Below are 22,631 nucleotides of genomic sequence, written 5' to 3' on the forward strand. Positions count from 1 at the left end.
CTTGCTGCTCAGAAGCTTTTGAGTCTTCTGATGCAGTCTGACTGGCAAGTGAATATGCAGGTCAGTATTTTGCTTTGCTTTTGATATTTACTTAGTAAGGTTTAGCTTAAAAACAGGTTTAACTGGGTGAGTGTGAGGGGAGAAGGGTTGTTTCTCTCTTAATGCAGAGGCTGTTGGATAACTGCAGATTACCTACCTAGGGACTTTTATGTGGGTTTGTGTTTTTGAAGTCTTTTGAAAACTAATCAAGGCATTATAGTCCTACTAATTCTTAGTTTGATTGTTAAGTAGTGTATTTGAATTGTTCCATGGCTATAATGATGAAATTCATCCTGGTCATACGTTGAATAATACAGCTCTGAGCATTAGGCTTGTTGGTTTTACCAGCAGTAAGCTATTGAAAGGAATGAATGGCTTTCTGAAAGCAAAGATGCTTTGACAGAAATCTGACTGATAGGCTTGCTGTTTCAGCAGCTCATGTGTGGTGTTGTCTCCCTCACCCTTAACTAACAACCACTGCTCAATGCTAGTCTCTGTGCCCCCTGCTTTTCCCCTGCCAGATTCTGTGCCCCAGGTTCTGTGTCTGAGCTTATGGACCACTGTGGCCATGGCTTCCCTCTGCCTTTGGCATTTGGTGAGCAATAGTATCTGGTTGCTCAGGTCAGGAACTCAGAAAATGTGCTCCTGTGTCTCTCCAGACTTGTCTCAGTGTTTTTGGCTTGGTGTGCTGATCTAGCTCTCTTATTTCAGAGTAACTTTAAAATGAATTGTATTCCTATGCAAGGTAGCTCCAAAATCTCTGCAAGTCTCTCTTGTGTATGTGTTGAACATATGCTGAAAATCTGAATGCAATATAATTTTGCCTTATTAGTTGTGAGTTTTGATCTGTTCCTACTACCAGACACTGAAAATCTGTGTTGTCTTGATGTCACAGTTTTCTGACAAAAAAATGTCAAAAAGTATTTTGCAGCTCCTTTGTTCTTTGCTGAAACTTTTTAAATTACACTTTATCTGAAAAGTATTCCAGTGCATACCAATCAAAAGAATCAATGGCTGCAAAAAAAGCTCTTAAATATGAGTGATTAATTACTAGAAGCACTGATGGTTTTAATTACATTGCAAGTAATATGATTTACTTGTAAAAAAGGTAAGAGTAACTTAACATATATTATAAACTCAAGGCACCATTAATAAGGCAGATTTCCTTATTGGCTTTAGATATAAGTATGTTATTCTTACCTGTTTTATACGTGTGATAAAATGAATGATGATAAATGCAACAGACTGTTTAGCTGAGATGGCTTGTGTCATCATATTAACAGAGATTTCTAATGATGGCTGATGCTTATAGTAAAATGTTTTCCCTAAGCACAGTTTATCCAGCAGAATTGTTTGCACTGATCTTGCTGAGAAAGGATGTTAAAAAAACCACAACACCCCAAAACAAAAAAGCTATTTAGGAAGACAGTCACTGTCAGCTGGCCTGGTAAGACATTTTCATTACCAAATTAGCCATTAAGAATGTTGAAGCTGTTATTTCTTGCTAGACTTTTCTGCCCCTCTAGAATTCCTCTGGAAGTTTTCAGGACTGATTCCTAAGAGGCTGCAGTGACAGTATTCTACAGGCACAGGATAAATCCTTTACCTCTTTAATACACTTCAAGGTTTTGCTAAAGTCAGTGGCATGTGTTGTTACCAATTTAGTTCACCCCTTCTACCCTGGCTGAGAGTTCCCTATTTCCCCCCTGACACTCCTTAGAGAATTTGCATAAAAAAGCCATCTGCGGGGTGAAACCTATTTGAACATGTGCAAAAACAAAAATAAAAAAATCTGCCTAGCAATAAGAAATAAGAGGACACCATTTTTCAGTGTAGCTAATGGCCATTTGACCATAGCTGATGCATATCTGTGTTGGGAGGAGATTTCGGTCAGCAGAAAAAGGCAGAAGAAAAGGCAGTAATTTTAATCTGAAGCTGAGCAAAATTTAAAATTGAAATGAAGCCACTGGGCTTATTTGTGGCCCAGTGGTTGTACTTCAAAGAGATACGATAAGCTCCACAGCAATTGCAAGGTGACATACTGCGGCCTGTTTATGCTACGATATGTCACTATAGAGGCTTATGACATGCTGGGTGTGAAATTCTATTGAAATTAAGAAATAACACCATAAATTCCTGAATTGAGCACTTAATGTTATTTATGCTGGTCTCATGCTGTTCCACAGATAAACAAATGTTCTATGTCAAAATATAGCATAATTCCAGCTATTGCTAAAGTCTTAAAAGTCTTCTTGGGTGACATGGTCTAGTGTGAGGTGTCCCTGCCCATGGCAGGGGGGTTGGAATTAGATGATCTTAAGGTCCTTTCCAACCCTAACTATTCTGTGATTCTGTGTAAAAGTAGAGCAGTATGTGAAATAAAACCATATCTGTCATAATTGTGCTTTGTTTTCTTTAAACATTTTGACAGTGTAATTTATCTGCTAAGTGTCAATGTCCAAGAAAAAAGAAATCTGCTTGCTAATCTTTTTAGTTCTAGGGTTTAATGTGATGTTAATAAGCATGCCCACAACTTGCATAGATTTAGCAAAAGCATGAATCACAGCACAATTATATCTTGGTGAATTGAGGAATTTGTAAGTGAGCCAAAGTACTTAGCAGTTCCTGCTATAAAAGTAGTATAAGAATATGGTATAGTGTTTCCAGATGCAGATCTATTACAAGCTGCACCAAGAGAAGTCAAGGGGAAATTTTCATATTTTTGTGTGAAAGCAAAGAAGAAGCTGTTAATGTGAGGGTGGTCTTAGTAGCCACGAAGTAGTCTAGATTGAGGCAAAACCAATAGAAGTGTGATTGCTAAATATAGAAATCCAGGAAATACTTATCTAAAACTATCCTGTAGTGACGAACATTCATATTCTTTTAAGAAAAATAAAATATTATAAAAATTGGCATTTGAAGGGGTGTTTTATTTGGATTGCACAGTAATTAATGGTTGCCCCATATCTCTGATGCCTCACTTTTTATTGCTGAAGAAAGATTTACTGCCTTCAAGGACTTGCAGTGTCCTGGGAGCTTGTGCAGGCTCCTGTTCTGCTGGTGGGAATGGGCAAAGGCCTGGCAGATGTTCCAGCATGCCTTATTCTTGCTACAAGAAGTTTCGTTGGAGCGGGGTTTTGTTTAAAACAAACAAACAAAACCAACAAAAACCAACCAAAGAAACCACCAAACACAAAAGAACCAAAACCAAACCAACAACCAAACTTTCTAACTGTTAGGCCAGGTAGGATGCTTAAAGATTCTCTAAATTGGTTTAACCAAAATCAGTTTTCATCTGATTCCAGAAAGTCTTGTTTTGAGATCAGAATTTAAGTTTTAAAGTGTAATTGCTTTGTCATATGCTAAAAAGTTGAAATGCTCTGTTTCTCAGGCTCTAACTGAAAACTGTAGGAAACAAGGTTAAAGAACACGGGGAGGCTGTCCAGTCTGCTGCAACAGAAATAATTTGTCCAGTGCTTTACATCTAACTGATAAGTTCCTCTCTGGCTTTCCAAGTTAAAGAAGGGAAGCGAGTTTGCTCTCTGCCTTTGTTGCTACTGTGGGGAACTGTGGTTCTGGCCTCGAGAGTGAAGCAGGAAAACTCTGATTTGGCCAATTCCTCTGCCCCAAGCAGGACCAATTATGTATAAATATTTCCAGACAGGTGTTTGGGATGTGCTCTCAAAAGCTGCTGGTGAGGGAGGTTTCTCCACTGCTAGTCAAAGATCCACCACAATGCTTAGCACTGGAAATATTTCTCTCTTGATCTCTAGCCCAAATCTCCATAGAGTCAATTTAAGTCCATCACTCCTTGGCCTTCCTGCAATGGTCATGGAAAACAAATTAGTCTCTTCTTACTAGGAGCTTTTGCATATTAGAAGACTGCTCAGCCTCCTGCTAGCTTTCTCTTCTCCAAACTAAGTATCTGCAATTACTGAGAAGAACATGTTGGATGCCTTGCAAAATATCCTTTAATTTTTTTTCTTTAATGTACCTCAGGGCACAAAGATAGCTTTTCAAGATTGACATTGTTGGGGACTATTAAGCCGAAAGGCTTCTTTTTCTTGTGTTTGGGCAGCTGATCCCTTCTAAGCACAAATACAAAATATTACATCTTCTTTTTTTCCCCTACACACAATCATTTCACAAATTTGTTGAGATTATTTTGAGTTCTCAAGCATCAGTTATAAAACCAAAACAAACAACCCCCAAACCCCAAATCAAGCTAAAACCCCCTCAAACCCTGGAAATAAAAATCCACACAAAACTCCTAACAATTTAAAAAAAAGAATTAAAAATCAACCAGCTGAACTCCAGCTTCAACAGAATCAAGCTGGAAATCGTAAGTCTCTTACACCTGTTGAGTTAAAGTACCACGCACCCTACCTTTCCATATGGTTACAGATGCAGTATTGTAAAGGACTGACAGCATAACGCACTTGTGTGCAGTGAAGGCAAAAACCTATGCCACTGTTATCTGCTTTTATCATGGAATCATTTAGGTTGTAAAAGACCTTTTAAGATCTATGTGACCAGCAGGTCAATAGAGGTGATTCTCCTCCTCTACTCTGCCCTTGTCAGACCCCACCTGGAACACAGCATTCAGCTCTGTGGCCCCCAACAGAAGAAGGATATGGAGCTGTTAGAGTAAGCCCAGAGAAGGGCCACGATGATCAGAGGACTGGACCACCTCCCCTGTGAAGACAGGCTGAGTGAGTTGGGCTTGTTCAGCCCAGAGAAAAGAAGGCTCTGGGGAGACCTTTGAACAGCTTCCAGTACCTAAAGGGGGCCTACAAGAAAGCTGGAGAGGGACTTTTTACAGGGGCAGGTAATGATAGGACAAGGAGGAATGGCTTTAAAACTGAAACAGGGTAGATTAGATTAGATGTAAGAAAGAAGTTCTTTACTGTGAAGGTGGTGGGACACTGGAACGGGTTGCCCTAAGAAATTGTGTCATCTTCCCCATCCCTGGAGGTGTTCAAGGCCAGGTTGGGCAGGACTTTGAGCAACCTGGTCTAGTGGAAGGTATCCCTGCCTGTGGCAGGGGTTGGAACTAGGTGAGTTTTAAGGTTCCTTCCAGCCCAAACCATTCTGTGATTCTATTAGTCCAACCATAAACCTAATACTGCCAAGTCCTGTACATTTGCTTCTGCACAGCTCTACTTTATTGTGTTCTGATATTAGAGGCATTTTACTACAAAGGACATCTTCCAACTTATCTCACAGGTGGTAAGCGTAGAAATGTACAGGTACAGAGAAACCAGAAGGTGTCAAAATATTTACAATAGTTCTTCTTAATCTTTTTACTAATCTTTATAATAATCTTAAACAGATTTCAATAATCTGGACCAAACTCTGCCATTCATTTTCATGCAAGTCTTCATTTGTATGTTCATAAAGTAACTTCTTCTAACTGAGGCAGTGTGACCCTTTTCTTCCTCTTGGTTCTGGACTATTATTTTACTTTGATAAAATCTTCAGCAGAGTCATATCTTGCCTATCATTTTCTCTTATGAATGTTCTTTCATGACTTCTTTGAGTTTCCTGCTCTGTTTACTTCTGTCTGTATAATTCATTACAATCTTTCCAACATTCTTTCAAATTTCAGGAAGCATCAGCACATTTTCACTCTTTTGTTCAGTGACAGTTTGTCTGCAGCTGAAATCAGATGATGTCTGTTCATCGCTGGTAATATTTCCATTGAATTCATCATATTTCTTTGCAGGTAAGCCACTGATAGGAGCAGTATAATTAACTGTCACAACTAGGCATTAGCTAATGACACTTACTGCAATAATACTGATGTTTGAACCAATATTCATTATATTTTCACTGTATTTCAGCCAGAAACCTAGAGGTTTTTCTAAGACCACAAATCATATCCCATATATATTGTAGTTTGTTTTGCTGTATATAATGATAAACAGAATAGTTCTTTAACAGTGTTAGAGTGGCTGTGGATTTTTAGTTTTTCTGTATGAGCTAAGATGGTACCAGTATTTTTCCTTCCTTTGATGCCTAAATGCTTTCTGGGACTGGAGCTTCTGTGTATACAAGTTAGAAAAAAATTACCCTGTTCTCAACTGCTTCATGTGTACTACCTGCAAAGGAAGCAAATAAAAATTTATGGGAGTAGAATGGCTGCAGCAGTAACTTGGGGCTGTCTAAGGATCAATAAATTTAATTATGGTTTAGTACCTCAGACCATTTTGTAGCAAAGCTTTCTAATTTTCACTGCTGAATCTGTAGTTCAGGAGGTTATCCACACCTTACCAGTGTAGGTGGTACCTACAGTGTAGATGGTACCTATGTACTACTAAATGTAGTTATAAAGGCGGAGTCTTCCACTTACCTTCTGATGGTGCCCAGAGCTCTGATGCCTCCGTAGGAGTGCCTCAAGGCACTTCACCCACTGTCAGAAGACCTCTCATGGGCATGTACTTTAAGTGCCCAGGTACTTCCATGGGTTCAATAGAATCCTTAAGTCCTGTGGAAGTGCCTCTCATATTAGTTGTCTCTTCTGTAGATTCCCCCCCCCCCCCCCCCCCAGACATCCAGTGCTTATTTTAATTGTAATCAACCCTAAGAGGTAAAAGGGTGCGAAACAGGCAGAAATACCTTCCTGGGTCTGCAGGGTTCCTGAAAGAATAGGTCTGAGTGGTGTGACTTGCTGGTGTTGAATGTTTTTTTGTCTCTCAGTCTTAGCTGTTATGATGTATTCAACACCTCTATTCAATTTTCCAGGCAAAGCATGCAAATAAAGACACTGGATGACCTATATAATTTACAGCAAATGATACCTAAATTTGATATCAGAGTGAATAGACCCTAGTTTGTAGGCAGGATATAACTTTGTTTTGCAAATTTAATGTCTTATTTGATAACACAACTCTGAAAGAAACACCGTAATTATAACAACAAAAATAGGCAAAAATGGCATAAAATGGAAATGTAATAGGAATATGTAAAGCAGAAACAATTGACATTGTTCTTTAAATTTTTCCCAAAGATGTCATAACCCATCAGACTGTGGCCATTTGTCTGATTTGAAGATTTTTCCTTTCAACAAAAAGTGAAATGTTTCCATGGAGATCAGCCAGAGATAGCCAAATGACGAACTTCTTGGCTGTACTTTCAGTTTGGTTTCTATGGTTTCCAGACAAGGAGGGAGAAAAAGTGAAGTTGCTAAGGTTCTCTTTCTTTTCTTTCCTTGCTTTTTCTGTATGTAAAAGGTTACTGTAAACCAAATAATGGAGTTGAAATTACTGTAGGGCTACAAGAAGCAAAGGTAATTGTTATGTTCTTGGTCCTTGAAAAACCTTGTAGAAGTCATATTGTACAGTTTTACATCCACCCTCATTGTAGGGCAAAGAAATCACAACAAAAAGATAAGACTTTCTTAGCATTATGAATAAAGTTCTAGGGAAAATCTGTCTATAATGACTAGACTTACCTTGGTTACGTACTAAACAACGAGAAAATGGTAACAGGATTGACTGTGCACACTTCTTTTTAAAGGATACAAGAGGTAGCAATGAAATATTGCATCTTGGAGAGACCCGAAAGCCTTCAGAAAAAGCAATGCTGCAGGTCTTGCTAAGAGCACTAAACTGGATGGAAAATTTTAGGTATTACAGCAGTGAGCAGGGCCGCTCATGGATTTCTGTATAGGGTCAATAGAGATGTATATTGCAAAATAAAACTGCCATCTTGACATCTAAATTCTCATTTTACCTCTCACCCAGGACCTTACACTTTTTCTTGAAGTGTCACGTGGTGGTTTGGAACTGGTAAATATATCCTTTTTGTGCTGCTTCATGGAATGTTGCACAGATAATGTTCCTTCTTCATAGATCCAAAATATCATTATTTTCCTTTCGATCCTGCTTCACTGCTTGAACAGGGAGGTTTTAATAATATTTCTTTAATTTTTTTCAACATCTATCAGATACACACATTTTCACTTCTCCACAGGTTTGGTTTTTTTTTTTTTTTTTGATTTTTTGGTTGTTCAGTTTGTGGTTTTTTTTGTTTGTTTTTTTTTTGTTTGGTTTTTTTTTTTTTTGGGGGGGTGTTTTGTTTTGTTTTTTTTTTCTTTTCAGGGATAATTCCATTCTCTTCTATCATCTTCACTATGTTTCTGAGAAGCCAACTTCTGTCTCTTGCCACTGATTGCATCTTTCTTTTTCTGGCTTCCTTGCAGAGACAAATTTATGAAATTGTAGAAAGAGTCATAACTCAGAATAAACAAGATGTGATGGTATTGCTATGTGAAAATAGCTGAAGTGAAGATAAAGTGAAACTTGATGACTTGTAAAGCCTCCTATATCTGCCCTGTATGACTCTGCAAAGTTAATTGCACATGCTGTCTCCAGGCAAAAAACTGATGAAAAAGGAAGCTATGTATATCATACAATTCATTGTAATGCCTAAAACCCTATTTATTTATTTATTTATTTATTTATTTAGCTTAAAATCCAAACTATTCACTTTCAATTGAAATGCATGGTTAAAGAATTGAAGAATCTGGCAATGGTAAAACAACTTCTTGGTTCTACATTAAATAATAAAAAAAAGGCTTTATAAACCATAGGACACTCAAAAGTGAATGTGTAATGGAACTAAGACCACAGAATATTAATAGATTTAGGTATAAAATCTCTTATTTCTGAAAGCCTTTGAAAGGGCTTTCTGCAGAAAAGACATGGTTGATGCTAGCAGAGTAATGGGGAGAGTCCAGGAAGCATCACTAGCCACATGACCCACAGTAACTTGGTGAGGGAGGGCTACAATAGCTTAAACATGTGAGGCAATGGAAGGTGACAGCCAACTGATTCATGGGCACAGTGCTCGCTCTTCTGATGGTGAAATGAAGTGAAATGGGAATAAGCTGTGTATGAACTGCACAGGGAAAGGCCATGCCTTCTACTTACGGCAGTATCTCCTTAAATTGTCCTGTGGATAACTGTGAGAGTGCAAACAGCAGAAAGAAGGTAAAAGAAGCAGTGGGAATCTGGTGTAATGCTGCTGTCAAAAAGTCAGATGCAGTTTGCAGGGGAATTGTACTGAGATTGGTCTGTGTGGGTATGAGATCTGGTTAATACAAATATTTAAAATATTAATTAATCCTTTGCTTCAAGATCACTGCATGAATGGAATCTTTTAAGTAAAGACATTTAATATTTACCTTGATTTAAGTGCTAATGAAAATAGTTCACCGATGCCCACTTTTAAATTATGACAAAACAGTTTTCATCTATGTAATGATTTTTAACTGGGTGGTACGCGAGAACAGGGCTTGCTAGTGGCTTGCAGAATGGTGTCTTTAACTTGTGTAGAAAATACCTTATATGATGGAAAATATTTTCCTGGAGCATATAAACTCTATGTTATTTAGTGCATTAGCTTTCAGATAAGACTTATCATTGTGTTCATCATTGCTGTTACTTTGATTTCCTTTCTATTGCCTGTTAAAAATAAAAGATCACTTTCCTAATATTTGTTCATCAAACTAGCATGAGCTGAGATAGGGCCCATGTGCCAGATGCACTTCAGAGGGAAATTCCTCCCCTTTACAATATGCTCCTGTTGCATTGTCTGGGTGCTGCTCAGGATTATAGTCTACTCTTGCATCTGGGGAGGGGTCACAGAGACAAAATGCTGCTGTGCCAGTCAGAAGCAGATTTCAGTTCATGGAATCATAAAATTGCTTAGGCTGGCAAAGACCTTTAAGATCGAGTCCAACTGTTAAGCCAGAATTGCCATGTCCACCACACAATGGTGCCCCTAAGCACCGTATTTACACATCTTTTAGATACCTTCAGGGATGGTGACTCCATCACTTCCCTGAGCAGCCTGTTCCAATGCTTGACAACTTTTTCAGTGAAGCAGCTTTTCCTAATATTCAATCTAAACCTCCTCTGGTAAAACTTGAGGCCATTTCTTCTTGTTCTATGACTTGTTACTTGAGAGAGAATGACACCACCTTGCTATAACCTCCTTTAGGTAGTTGTAGAGAGCAGTAAGTTTTCCCCTCAGACTCCTTTTCTCCAGGCTAAACAAATCCAGTTCCCTCAAGACTTGTGCTCTAGAACCTTCACCAGTTTCATTGCTCTTCTTTGGACATGCTCCAGCACCTCAATATCTGTCTTGTAGTGAGGGGCCCAAAACTGACACAGGATTCGAGGTGCAGCCTCGGCAGTGCTGCATATAGTGGACAATCACTGCCCTAGTGCTGTTAGCAGCACTATTTCTGATACAAGCCAAGATGGTCTTGTCCACCTTTGGCCTCCTAGGCACAAGCTGGGTGATATTCAGCCAGTTATTGACGAACACCCCCGGGTCCTTTTCTGCCAGGACAGCTTTCCATCACTCTGCAGCATTTTCTCTGCTGCGACCAGCCATGTCATGTGAAAAGCATGCCTCTTTAACACGCACCATATGTGCATCCTGTGACATCTGTGACCTGCAAGAAGGAATTCAGAAGCTGGCTCTTCTGCCTGCTCCCCCATGCTGCAGTCCCATGACTGGTGCTGCCACACAGCAAGGATGTGACTGTACTTTAACTGGGTAGTAGATGTGCAAATAATCGTGACAGGAGAGGGGGATGCAGTTTCCAGTGCAGCAGAAATAGATCTATGGCCACCCTCTGGCTGAAAGTGTAGGTGTCGCTTCCCTCCTCTGCACGTTTTTACTAAGTTGAAATAAAATTGCACAACATAAATGAACTTCAAAACTCCATCCCTTCTCAGACATACCGCTCTGCAGTGATCTCTGATCCTTAGAAAGGAGAATAAATCAACAAGCAGGAGGGAGTTTTACCTCTCCTTGGGTCCTGGGTTATCTCTGTTATCAGAACTTTGCAGGAAAAATGTTGGCTTTTCACCCTTCCAGGGAAATCTTTTTCACCTAAGCTCTTGAATATCCTTTGCCTCTTTATAACTTGGCAGAAACTGCTCCCCAACCTGAAGCTTTGCTAAACATGCTCTGGGATGCCTGCAAAAATACTTGTTTAGTTCTGCCAATAATAAAAACAAAGAAAGACTTCTGGGGTAAATCTGAATATTTGGCTTTTACAAAAAAGACTGGAAACAAAAAGGCTGCAAGTAAAACACGCCCGATGCCTTGTCTATAAATTTAATCTAGATGACAATGTTACTACCTGGTTTTGCTTAAAATCCCTGAAGGACTTCTGAGAGATTGTGGTCAGCAAAGTCAAAAGAGGCCATAAAGCTGGCAGGTGAAAATGCCATAGTCTGTGTTGAAGGCAGGTTTTTCCCAAAGATAGAACGTCTCTCTGGATTCCCAGCAACAGGATTTTTGAGGGAAGGGGACAGGGGGAGGGAAGAAAAAGGTTCCTTAAAACTGCTGGGAGAGCTGCGTGGTGTGCTGAGGCACTCCTAGCCCGACCAGCACATGTATTTCCCAACCTTTCCTCCACAAAACCTAGCCGTCTGCCTCCAGCTCAACTTACTGTACCAATTAACATGGACAGTATGACACTACTGATAAGAAGCTAGAATTTAATGCAGTTCTAACTGCCACTGCACTTGTAGCCATTTCCGTTTAGATATATGGAAGACTGAGAGAAATTTATAGGGTATGCAGGTGAACCTCCTGGGTTCACGGCACTATCTCTGTTGTTGCTGATGTTAAGGCTGATTTTGGACATTCAGAAATGATGCTGCGGATTTTGCATTTAAACTTTTAGTCAGCATCTGTACAAGCAACCGCTAGTTGCTCCAGAACTTGGCAGGCCTAAAGCAGAAGATATAGGTCTGCTACTGAATAGAATAGCAAAATACCAACTTCTTTTTGCAAAATTACTTTTATTAAGTGTATAGCATGATTCAGGAAATGAAAGGTCTTGTGGTCGATGTTCTGAATCCTTTTAATATAGAAAATGAACAATAAAATTCAATGTTCTTAGACATTTTTGTCTGAATGCTTCAAAAAAGGTATAGTTTCCTTTATTACTGGATAATTATTTGCTCAGGAAATGATGTTGAAACATCCTCTGTGTGGAAAAGCAATGTTAATGGTCTGCTTAAATAGTTTTGTAGCTTAAATATTTATACATACAAGCAGATATAGTTAAATATCATAGTAAAAACTGTGTCCCAAGCAATCCCAATAGAGTGCCTCTTTTTGTGTGGCAGTAGAAAGACTCGAGCACATTTATTCCCAATTTGAGCATTGTTCAGAGGTTGCCAGTTTGTTGCCTAGCTGTGCTGACCTGTCCAATGCAATGAATTTACAACATGTGGGACTGGAAACAGATGCTTTTATTGGAAGATTTTTTTCACTCTAAGGTCATGTAAAATGAAGGAAGGGGAAAATAGAAAAAAAAAAAAAAGAATGATGCACAAGGGGGGTGTGTATAGGGAAAGAAAGTTTATTTTGTAGTAAAAAGATATTTTGAGAACAGAAAGTAGTAGTCTGAGTAGAGGAATTGTTAAAACAGGAGGTTGGAAGCTTGATCCAGAAAAAAATGAGTCAAATTGAGCACAAGAAGAAAGCATGAAGTGATTTTAAGACTCCCGAAAGACCCATCTTTGCTAGGGAAATGTTGTTTTTAATACACATCTAAATTTTCATGTAGTCTAAATTGCATCTTGCTTCTAAACACACAAACTGGACAAATTATGTAGTGAGTTGTTATCAAAGTCTCACAACCTCTGCAGCCTTTGTTTCTGTGCAGATGATGTTCTAACGTGACTTAGCTATTGCTTTCACTGATTATTATGCTTCATTTTAGGATTTTTAACCCATACCATTTAGGATACAAACAAGCACATGTGGAAAATGTATTTTAATTCCTATCATTGACATGTTTTTGATGTACTGCAAACCTGTCAGGACACTACTAAAGGGTCATCTCCATAGTTCTGCACTGCTGCAGAGTATACTAGCCATTCCTGAAGAAGCCACAGTACATGGCTGATAACATGTAGTATCCGAACTCTGTTGGAAAGCTTGTCCCGTGTTTCTACCGGGGTGTTATCTTCCTTCTCCGACGCTCAGGAGAGAAAGAGCTTCTTGCTGCCATCTATTGATAAAGCGGCGGAAGGGACCAGCTGAAGTCAGACCGCCTTGGCACGGCTCGTGGCCCTGCGCCTCTGCAAACGCCTCGGCTGATCTGGTTAATACCGGTTTTTAATCTCTGTTTATGGAGATAATGAGGTGTTGTAACCTTACTGACTGAATAAGCAACAAATGACTTGAATTTGATACAGGGAGAGTGAGGTTTCTGTATTACCAAATCTCAGCCGTGGACTGCTGAGCACGGGAGTTAGGTGCTGCAGGGACATGCAGAGACGGGTAAAGAGGCTCTGGGGCTTTTGACAGAATGAAATTCATAGTGAATTGCAGTAAGAGTTAAAAGAGTTGACACAGAGTTAATAGTGCTTGTAAAGCAATGATTGCTAGACAGTTGGAGAGCATGAAAATGCCTTTCCAGGGCTGTATTAAAGGTAGAGGACCACAAGTGAGAAGCACAGTGTGCAGGAGCAAGTGACACAGCCAGGCAGTGACACAGTCAGGCACATAGCAACATAAAGGTACCTCTTCGTGACAGAGCAAGTCCCTGAGAGGTAAAAGCAGCATACGTAAGGTTGTGCCAGGGTCTGTAGCTTCACTGACCATGTCTATTGTGCAGGGGATCTCTGGAAACTGGGAGGGAATCATGGGACTAAAGAGGCCTTCAGTACCGAACATTCACATCAATAAATAGGGAAACTGAGTCAGAAGACTCAGAATGCTGAAGCTGTGGAAGTGTGTGCTTCATTTTTTATGCAAATACCTCTGATTTATTGGTGTTTAATTCCCTGAATTGATGTAAAATTTATTTTTCTTTTCTGTAGAAGCTTTTGTTTCATACACAGAAGGGTTCCGCTTGCAGGAGGTTTTATGACATTTTCCCTTAAATTTCAGGGTGTCTCCAAAGCTTCTGTCTCTGGTGTGTAGAAGGAATCAATAGATATTTGATCCATACCATCTTTGCTGGCAAACACCAGTTAAGGGTTCAAGTGCCACCATACTAAATTAAAAGATGTTATATAAACATTAAGTGTGAATTTCTTGCTAGTAATTTAATATTAATGTGAAAATGCTAAAATCAGACAATATGGAATTGCTACAGAGAAAAGTTCTAGCTTAAAAAAATCTAAAACTGATACAATGTTTATGTGAGCCAAGCGCAGTTTTCTCTTACAGAGTTTTTGAATATTTTTAAATGTAATTTAAAAGATCCTCGCAATCTGTATTCTACATCTGGAAAAGGAGAATATTAATGCCATTTTAATTCTTGCACAGGTCACTGGGGTAGAGCAGTACTAAATGTTGTACAGATTGTGTTTGTTATCAATAAAAATGAATGCAAGAAAAAAGATCTCTCTCAAAAAATAATCTAGGGTTTATTTCTGGTACTTTGTAGTGTCTGCTTATTAGAAGCATATGGTTTCTCAAAGCAGGAGTCCCATAACTGCTCCATTGTACTAAGTTAGCTGCTGAAGAACACACTTTGCCAAAATACAGTTGCTGCTGCTCATGATGAGTAACAGTGTGTGTATGTCTGTCTGACCTCACAGAGCCCCAGCGTCAGAAATGCTGGCCGCCAGAATGAGTGCAGCCTTTGAATTGTCTATGGTGGTCTCATCAAAACATATGAGTGTTCTTTGGTGAACTTGTAAGGACACAGTTTTGACCGGGTGACTACATTTCCAGGCCTTTTGGCCACTTCAGTGGATGTCTCAGGTGGTTATTTGCTGGCTGTCCTCACTCTTGCATACTTCATCTGGAAATTCATGCTGCTGGTGACCTGGCTTACTCTCCTGCACCAACCATCTTTGTGTAGGCATGATGTGTCCTTCTTGCTGGGGAACACTTAGGCTGCCTCTGACCTGGTGAAATGAGCAAGGTGCTGCTGAGGTATCTCCTTTCATGCTGGCATTCTCAGCCTAGTGGTAGTAAATTGCTCTGATGGTCCGCCTCTCACTGTTCAACAGTGTCACCACTGATACCCAGTTGTCATAGCTCCTTATTCAAGTGAGTCAATCCATAAAACATTTCACTTGGTGGTCCATTTGACTCAGATTAGCAAAAGCAAGCAGCTGTTGTACAATAAGAGAGATCTAATTTTTAAGATTGCTTTGTCATGTTTTTTTTTTTTTTTTCCCTTAAATTGTGCCAACTCCTCCCTAAAGATGAACTTTTCCTGGAAAGCAGGGAGAAAGAATGAAAGGGTCGTGGAGGGGAAGAGCATGTGGTTTTCAAAAATGTACTCTAGGGGATGTCAGTGACAACTTGAAGGGTCAGCAACTGCACTGGGGAGCACGACAGCACGGAAAGGTTGTGCTGAGAGCTGAGATCTATGGAGAAGTTTTGGAAAATAAAAATAGGAAGTATGTCAAATTGTTTTTTCAGGGTGCATCATCGACTGACAATCTATACATGAGCTTGAGGACCAGTGTCAGGATGATGGTGTTTGATGCTGGCACTATTTCTTTTTGCTAATATCTATATTCCCTTTGTATTTGGTGTTGATGAGATTACTGAAAGAACGCTGTGTTTAGTTCTGAAGTATGTAATTTACAAAAAGAAAAAAATATATTGGAGAAGGTTCAGAAAAGAAACAAAGAGGGAGAGAATAATTAGAAAATAGGCCTTTAATGAGTTCCTGAAGAATCTCAGTCTATTTAACTTATCAAAGAGAAATTTAAGGGCTGAAAAGTCTATTTATAGCAGTTACAGCAAACTTTGATAGATGTTCAGTATCTGACTTGTGAAAGAAGAATTACTAAAACTTGAAATAAGTAAAGATTCTTATTAAAAAGTGACTGTCCATTGGAATGGTTTCTCACAGTGAAATAGATTCCTCAACTTCTGGAAGAACTTTGCATAAAATGAGAGGAAAAACATTTACTGTAAGACAAACTCTTGAAACCTAACCAGAAATATTAAATTTCAGTTATTCTGCATTTTTATCTATTCTTTATCTTTCTCGATACATGATCTTAAAAAAATAAATAAATTCGGGTGTGAATTTATCCCTCATTTACAGATGACCTTCATTCACTGTAACAAAATTCTGGTTTTACTTCTGGTTTAATTTTACTTTTTAAAAAGTTATTTATTTGTCACGCTGCCTGTTTTTAAAAACATAGGTGATTCTGAAGTAGTCTTTATAATTGAGAACAACCTGTCAATAAATTATGACTCATTATACTAGTATATACAATATTTTACTACTTATGTAGCCAAGGGTTTATGCAATTATATGAAGGTTTGTTTTTTAGAGTCGAAGTATCTGCAGGTAGACTTGTGAGATAAATTCTAGGTGAGATAATTTGATGGTTCAGGGTTTTTTGGGGTTTTTTTGTTTTTTTTTTTTTTTTTTTTTTTTAGCCAGAAGGATGAATATGAGAAAGCCAAATGACATAGCTCATAAAATATACCGTCAGTATCATTTCTGTTTCTGTGATTACTATCTGTACAGTATTCTCCTTTTATACAGGCAGCTCCCCCTCTAAAGTGTAAGCATGAGTCTATTTTTTGACAAGTTATTTCTCTAACTTGCTCTTCCCTTCATGAGAGTGATGTGTCATGTGAGAAGACATGATTCTTGTATTGTGTTTTGACCAAATAGCTTTTAGATTTATAACCATTTCTAGACTGGTTGTAACAGAACTTCTACTAAATGTTCCATACTTGGTATGACTCATAGTACTGCTTTTTGCACATCCTTGTGTTTAGTAAAAAATACCTTGTTTAAAAAAGTATAGGATTCAAAGCAGTACAAAATTTACAAAACCTCCTTCCAGGATCATTTGTATTCCTTCAGACTGAGTACACTTGGGTTCATGATTTAGAGGGTGTATGCTTCTGTTAGCAGAAAAAAGATTATATATAAATTTCCTTATTTAGTTTAAATATTTCTTGTCACTAAGAAAACAATCAAAATATAATTGCTTGAAAAGCAGCTGCTCTTCAAGTGTTATAGCCATGAAATTCACCGGAAGGTTTCTTACAACTGAATGTAAAGGCAAAATTGGGATCAAAATAATGGGAATTGTATGAACAAAATAATCACTTTTGGTATCAATATTGAAGTCTGCTGATTGGATACTTTCAGAAAATAACACACTTTGTACTTACTATTAACTCCTTGATTACTGTTTATCACTTGTGGAAAATGCTGACTTACCCACTAGATTTCATTGTTCACAACACTCATACTTTTTAGCTTCCTTTTTTTCTTAAAGTGTTCTCTAAGTTGCTCTCTCTCTATTCGAATGTTTTTTGCCCTTTCCAAATGCCAATACTTAATGTTAAGACCAATAGCTCTACATGCCATGTAAGTATCCCTTCAAAAACAGATGCCTGTTATAGAAAGGCAACATTAGGAAGACACAGATGTACTGGGGCTCTTAGGGTATTACAACTATTAACTCAGACATGTGGTACATGCACTCACTGTTACCTGATGTGACTTGAGCCAGGGAGCAGAGCAAAATAGCTTGCCTCCCTCTTACATGCCACAGTTTTGCCACACTTATGCCACAAAATGAAGTATTTCCTTACATGTCTTAAATGGAGTAGTTTTTCTACATGGGAATACTTGTTTTCATTGCTGCATTACCCTAGAAAATGTAAGGAAAGTAACGTACAAAGATTGAATACAGCAATTTTAGACAGCCAAATAATCCACTACTGAAGTTAATATGAGGTTTTTTTTTTTTCTTACCTTACAGCTATTTATACTGATATGGTTGCCTTGGTAGAATATTATGCTTTTATACATTAATGTCAGATCTGTCTCAATAATTTCAAAGTTAGTATGTCTGCCAGACAGGAGCCATTAAGCACTCCAGAAGTCTGAGAGCAAACTAAGAAAAATGTTCTTTATATCCTTTCTGATTATAAGGATTAACTGCATGCATCCTTTCCTTTATCTCCTACAGTCATGCTGCCTTGATGTGTGTTGTACGGATTAGCAAAACAGCAGACTCTCAGAAGAGCTGTGCTTTAATGGGAAGTTTTAGGTAAAAGGCCTACTGAGGTCTTTGCTGTTGCTATCCTTTCTTTTGTTTGTACTGAGGTGGAGCACCGAAGTGGTATCTAATTGCCTGGAGCTGGGAAACTCCACTCCTGCTTCATGAAAGGTGACACTGCTGCTTTGGGGATATTTTTTGTGTTTGTTTGTTTTTCTTTGGTTTGCCTCTGGGAAAAATGAGCAAAACCCAAGTAACGAAACTGCATGCAGCTTCCTTGTAGGGACCAGTCCAAAGAGCTATGAGCACATCTGTGGTGAAGCACACCACCCGGAGACATTCCTAAACCCTTAAAAAGAGTTAGGGAATGGGAATTTAGACTGGGAAACAATACATTCTACCTAAAGGAGATCTGGTTATTTATGTTGCATAGATAATGGAAAGCAAATGATAACTGCAATAGAATATATAGTAAATGTTGATCATATAGATGCCTGATGACATTGTTTAAAGAAATAATAAAGTACTGGTAATGGTTACTTTGATTAAAAAACACCAAAAGATTCTCTGATATATCTGAGAAGTAAAAGAGCTTCAGTCAGAGACATGGCTATTATTAAATATTGGTTATAAATGATAATGCAGAGGCAAGTGGTTCAATAGCCAACACTATTCTGAAGCAGGATGATTGGTATCTACATTGTTTATGGTGTGGTAAGTTACCAATTGTAGCAAAGAGAGAAGTGAGGAATTATCTATTAAAATTAAGTGTTATTATAATTATCTGTTAAAATTAAGTGTTTTCAAATTTACAGGTTTTGACAGAATATATTTAGGCATTTTAAAGGGACTCAGTAAACATATATATATGTATTTTCAATTCTAACCTACTTTTCTTCAGCCACAAACCCATGACAGTGTTAAAACAATACATCTGGGTAATATAACACAAACAAACAAACAAAGCCAAAAAAACCCAAACACCAAACAAACAAGTATTCCCCCCCCAACGCAAAATTCAATAATGCCTGTGACCTGACCAAGAAGAAAGGAAAACATAAAATTGCTGAGAATATTATCCCAATCTCCATCAAAGGGGCTCCAAGACCAAAAGTGTTCACTTCTCCAGTCCTGTCTCCATCAGAATCCAGGAGATGTAGGCTGAAGTTAGAAACCTCCAGTTTCAAGGAGTGTCATTCACATGAGCATAATTCAGTGTTTCAAAAGAGTAGCATTGGAGGTATGATACTGCTTCACTTTCTGAAACCTTAAAAAGGAGATGAAGTATTTTCTAAAACCATTTATTTTCTGCTGGCCTAGATCATTTTATATATATATATATATATATATTACTTTAAAATCCATGGGTTTATGAATTCTGTTGTTTTTGTTGTGGTTTGTTGTTTTGGCTTTGGTTTGGCATTTTTTTAGATCCCCAGGTAAAATGTGCACTGCACTCAGCATGTTTTTAACATTTGCAGCAACATAACACAAAGCAGTAAGTAGAACTGAATCTCCAGCTTCACTTGAATTTCCAGTGTCAGCTCGTTGCCTGGAGGAATTTACACAGTTTATTTATTTATCTGAACCTTCAAAATTTGGTCAGATGATAGGGTAAATTAGGGAGGTCGTATTCATGTTGCTAAATATTACTGAGAAACCTCTACTTAGTGCCCTTCTACGTTCAGGGTCACAGCAACCTTCACAAGCATCTGGGTAGCTGACTTAGTTCCCCCCGCTTAGGCATTGATCTTTGTTTTCTTGCCTGAAAAAAATATAAAATCTATTTATGTATTAATCTAAGGAGTGTAAAATTTCTGCATGACTCAAGTGACAAGGCTCAGTATAGATGTGTCTGCAGGAAATTACGATGATCCGTGACAGTGGTTACCCAAGCTCTGAACACACATGCATCACTGTGAAGCTTTAGATTTATTTGTACTCTACTATGAAAGTCATAAAAAAAAAAAAAAAAAGAAAAAGACTTGTACATTTTGTTGTTTAGTAAGCTGTAGATCAGCAGTGACCTGAAGGCCAGACCCTAGGTGTAGATAATGTAGTGGCTTCCTCTTTGTTTAAGCTCTGTGAACATGGTGTGAAATTGAAGTTTTCTTTCTGTATTCTGTTTAGTCACTTACATTTTTATTACTTGGTTTCTTTCTACCCCTATTTCAGTCTTCTTCATTGCCTTCCATGCCATTGCAAGAGACTTGGGCACAGATAACCAAACCAGAATTGTTAGTGGTAAGAAAATTCAAGAAAAGAATTGTGACATTTTTTCAAATACTCCCATTAATATTCTTAGAGAGCGATGAAAAATTACTTTCTGAAACAAACTCATTTCATTTCTTGACATTTTGTAGAAAAAAAAAAAACAGTACTGAACCATTTTTGATCTTAAGGGCTCAGTTTTTAACATAGCTGTAGTGTGTATTGGTGAAGGCATTGGGAAATGTTTATTGCCTGAGAGACAAGAAAATACAGGAGAAGCTGTGATTTAGTGCAAGAGTAGAGAATATGAATCCTGGTGGTTTGGTGGTTTTGTTGTGGGCTTGTTTTGTTTTTTTCCCCCTATCTAGTATGAAATAAGAGAAACCAGTCAATCTTCTTGTTAGAGTCTTTGGATAAACTTCTTTAGTTCTGTAAAAATTACTATGGCTTGAAGAATGTGTGGAAACACTCCATGAGTATTTATATAGCTCATTTGACATGGGGAAGAAAACTATCCCAGAATGACTTCACATCTATTGCTGTTTATTGGGACATTGTTCCAGCTAAGAGAAGCGCACTCAAAAAATGGGCTTGCTGTTCTAACAGAATATTGTCCTTTCTCATCGGCATACTTCAGTGAACAATGAAAGTGAAGTTCTGAGGTTTGTTTTCTGTTGAAGGTGTTATTTCACCTATGAAATTATGCAACCAATTTTTAGATGGTGTAATTAAGCACCAAAAAGGATTGCAGAGGAAAAATATGCTAAACTAACATCAAAAGTCTGATTAAACATTGGAAATGCAGGAGTAAGACTCCACCAAACATTTCTCATTTTTGTGCTGAAGTATTGTACCTCATGTAGTGTGTAAGATTTCCTTCCCTGATACTTCATAACAGCTGCAGAAGCAGACCTTTAATGAGGTAAGGACTGATTTAGCCTTGCTTGTAAATAGTTTTTACTTTAAGCTCCCCTGCATCAACTATATCCTTGAAATGCAGCCTTTCATGTAAAAGTGGTTTAGAGAGTAGAATGTAAAAGAACAAACTAGAAAATGTACACACTAACAGGAATTTGAATTTCAGCCTCAACCGTTTTGTTTTGTTAGTATTATGGTTGATGGAAAATTACACTTGAGCACTCTCACTGCAAAAGTGCTTTTTGACTAACTTTTGTATCAAAATAGGTGCTTTTCTCAGAAGAGACTGACCTGCAAAAGATAGCTAAAGAACAAGTGCAGAAATTTTCCTAGAAAAGCTACAGCAGTGTTTCCAAACTTTGACCAAAATACTTGGATTTTTATATTTTCCTCATCCATGTGTATAATCCACCATTTTGGTCATGGCCATCATCTACAAGCTGAATAGATTCACTGGAAAACTTAAGAACAAAATAGAATACATATATGTTATCAGCAGCTAAGTAGCAATGAGTTTCATTGGAGGTGACTGTTGTTGTGCATTGCTCAGAGAGACTGTTAAGGGGGCAGATAGATTTGATAGTGAAAGGCTGGAAATGGTCTGAGTGATGAGGCTATCACTACGATAAAGTTCTGGGTATGGGTATTGGTCTGACTTAATGAATGGTGTCAGACTATGAAACTTGCTCCTGCAAGAGCTGTGATTTTGCTACAGACTTCATTTTGCTTCAGTACAAAGTATGCAGAAATCAGCTCAACCTTTTCTGCTAACTCAGGGCTTGCTCATCTTGTTAGATAAGTAAAAAAAGTTAGCACCTCCCTGGAGTTAAATGGGTTTTGATCTAGCAAATCCACTTTGATCAAAAGGCCATCTCATATTAAAATGAGGCTATGCTTAAGCTCATAATCTGTTAGGTTTTGCCTTATTTAATGTCTCATCAGGGATTTTTCTGGGAAGTTTTTTCTCACTTGAAGACAATCTTGTTCTTCTGGCATTCTTTTCTATAAAAGCCAGCAAAAAAAAAAAAAAAATCTGGGTTTGTCTACAAGTAGTAGGAATTTTTCCCTAAGGAAGATTTATGGTTATGACTTTAAAGATGTTAAAATCAGAATTAGAAATTATGTTTAATGACAGTCAGGAATCATGGAATGGCACTGCTGATGTTGTAAAGAGAAGTAAATTGTCCATTTACTGTAATGGCCCACTTTTGCAATAATAAGCTTAATAGGCAATATGTAATGCTTATCAAATTAGCAAGTGTAGTTTGTTCACTGTATGTATCTTGAAACTGAAAAGTCAGACTGTGGAGTCATTCTAGTGGAGGATAAGTGGTACGTATGTATTTCTGAGAGGCAGATTAATCTAGATAGTTTCATGGGGTCTCTTGCTCTTTTATGTCCACAGTTCCTTGATGCTGACAGCAAGAGAACATTCAATCAATTGAACATGAAGCTTAGTAAAAAAAAAAATGC

The 22,631-nt window shown here is 38.0% G+C and overlaps 1 long non-coding RNA gene across 2 annotated transcripts in view; it reads left to right on the forward strand.

Moving 5' to 3' along the window:
* LOC136007387 (uncharacterized) overlaps nucleotides 1–22,631 on the forward strand; it is a 26,912-nt gene continuing 4,281 nt past the window's right edge. Inside the window, exons 1-2 of one of the 2 annotated variants that reach the window (XR_010609674.1) lie at nucleotides 1–60; nucleotides 5,681–5,764. This is a non-coding gene — a long non-coding RNA (uncharacterized LOC136007387). Of the gene's footprint in view, nucleotides 61–5,647; nucleotides 5,765–22,631 lie in introns of both variants that reach the window. The other variant, XR_010609673.1, reaches the window with a different exon arrangement.

This window comes from Lathamus discolor, chromosome 1, assembly GCF_037157495.1.
Source record: "Lathamus discolor isolate bLatDis1 chromosome 1, bLatDis1.hap1, whole genome shotgun sequence".
In the NCBI taxonomy this organism is placed as follows: domain Eukaryota; kingdom Metazoa; phylum Chordata; class Aves; order Psittaciformes; family Psittacidae; genus Lathamus; species Lathamus discolor.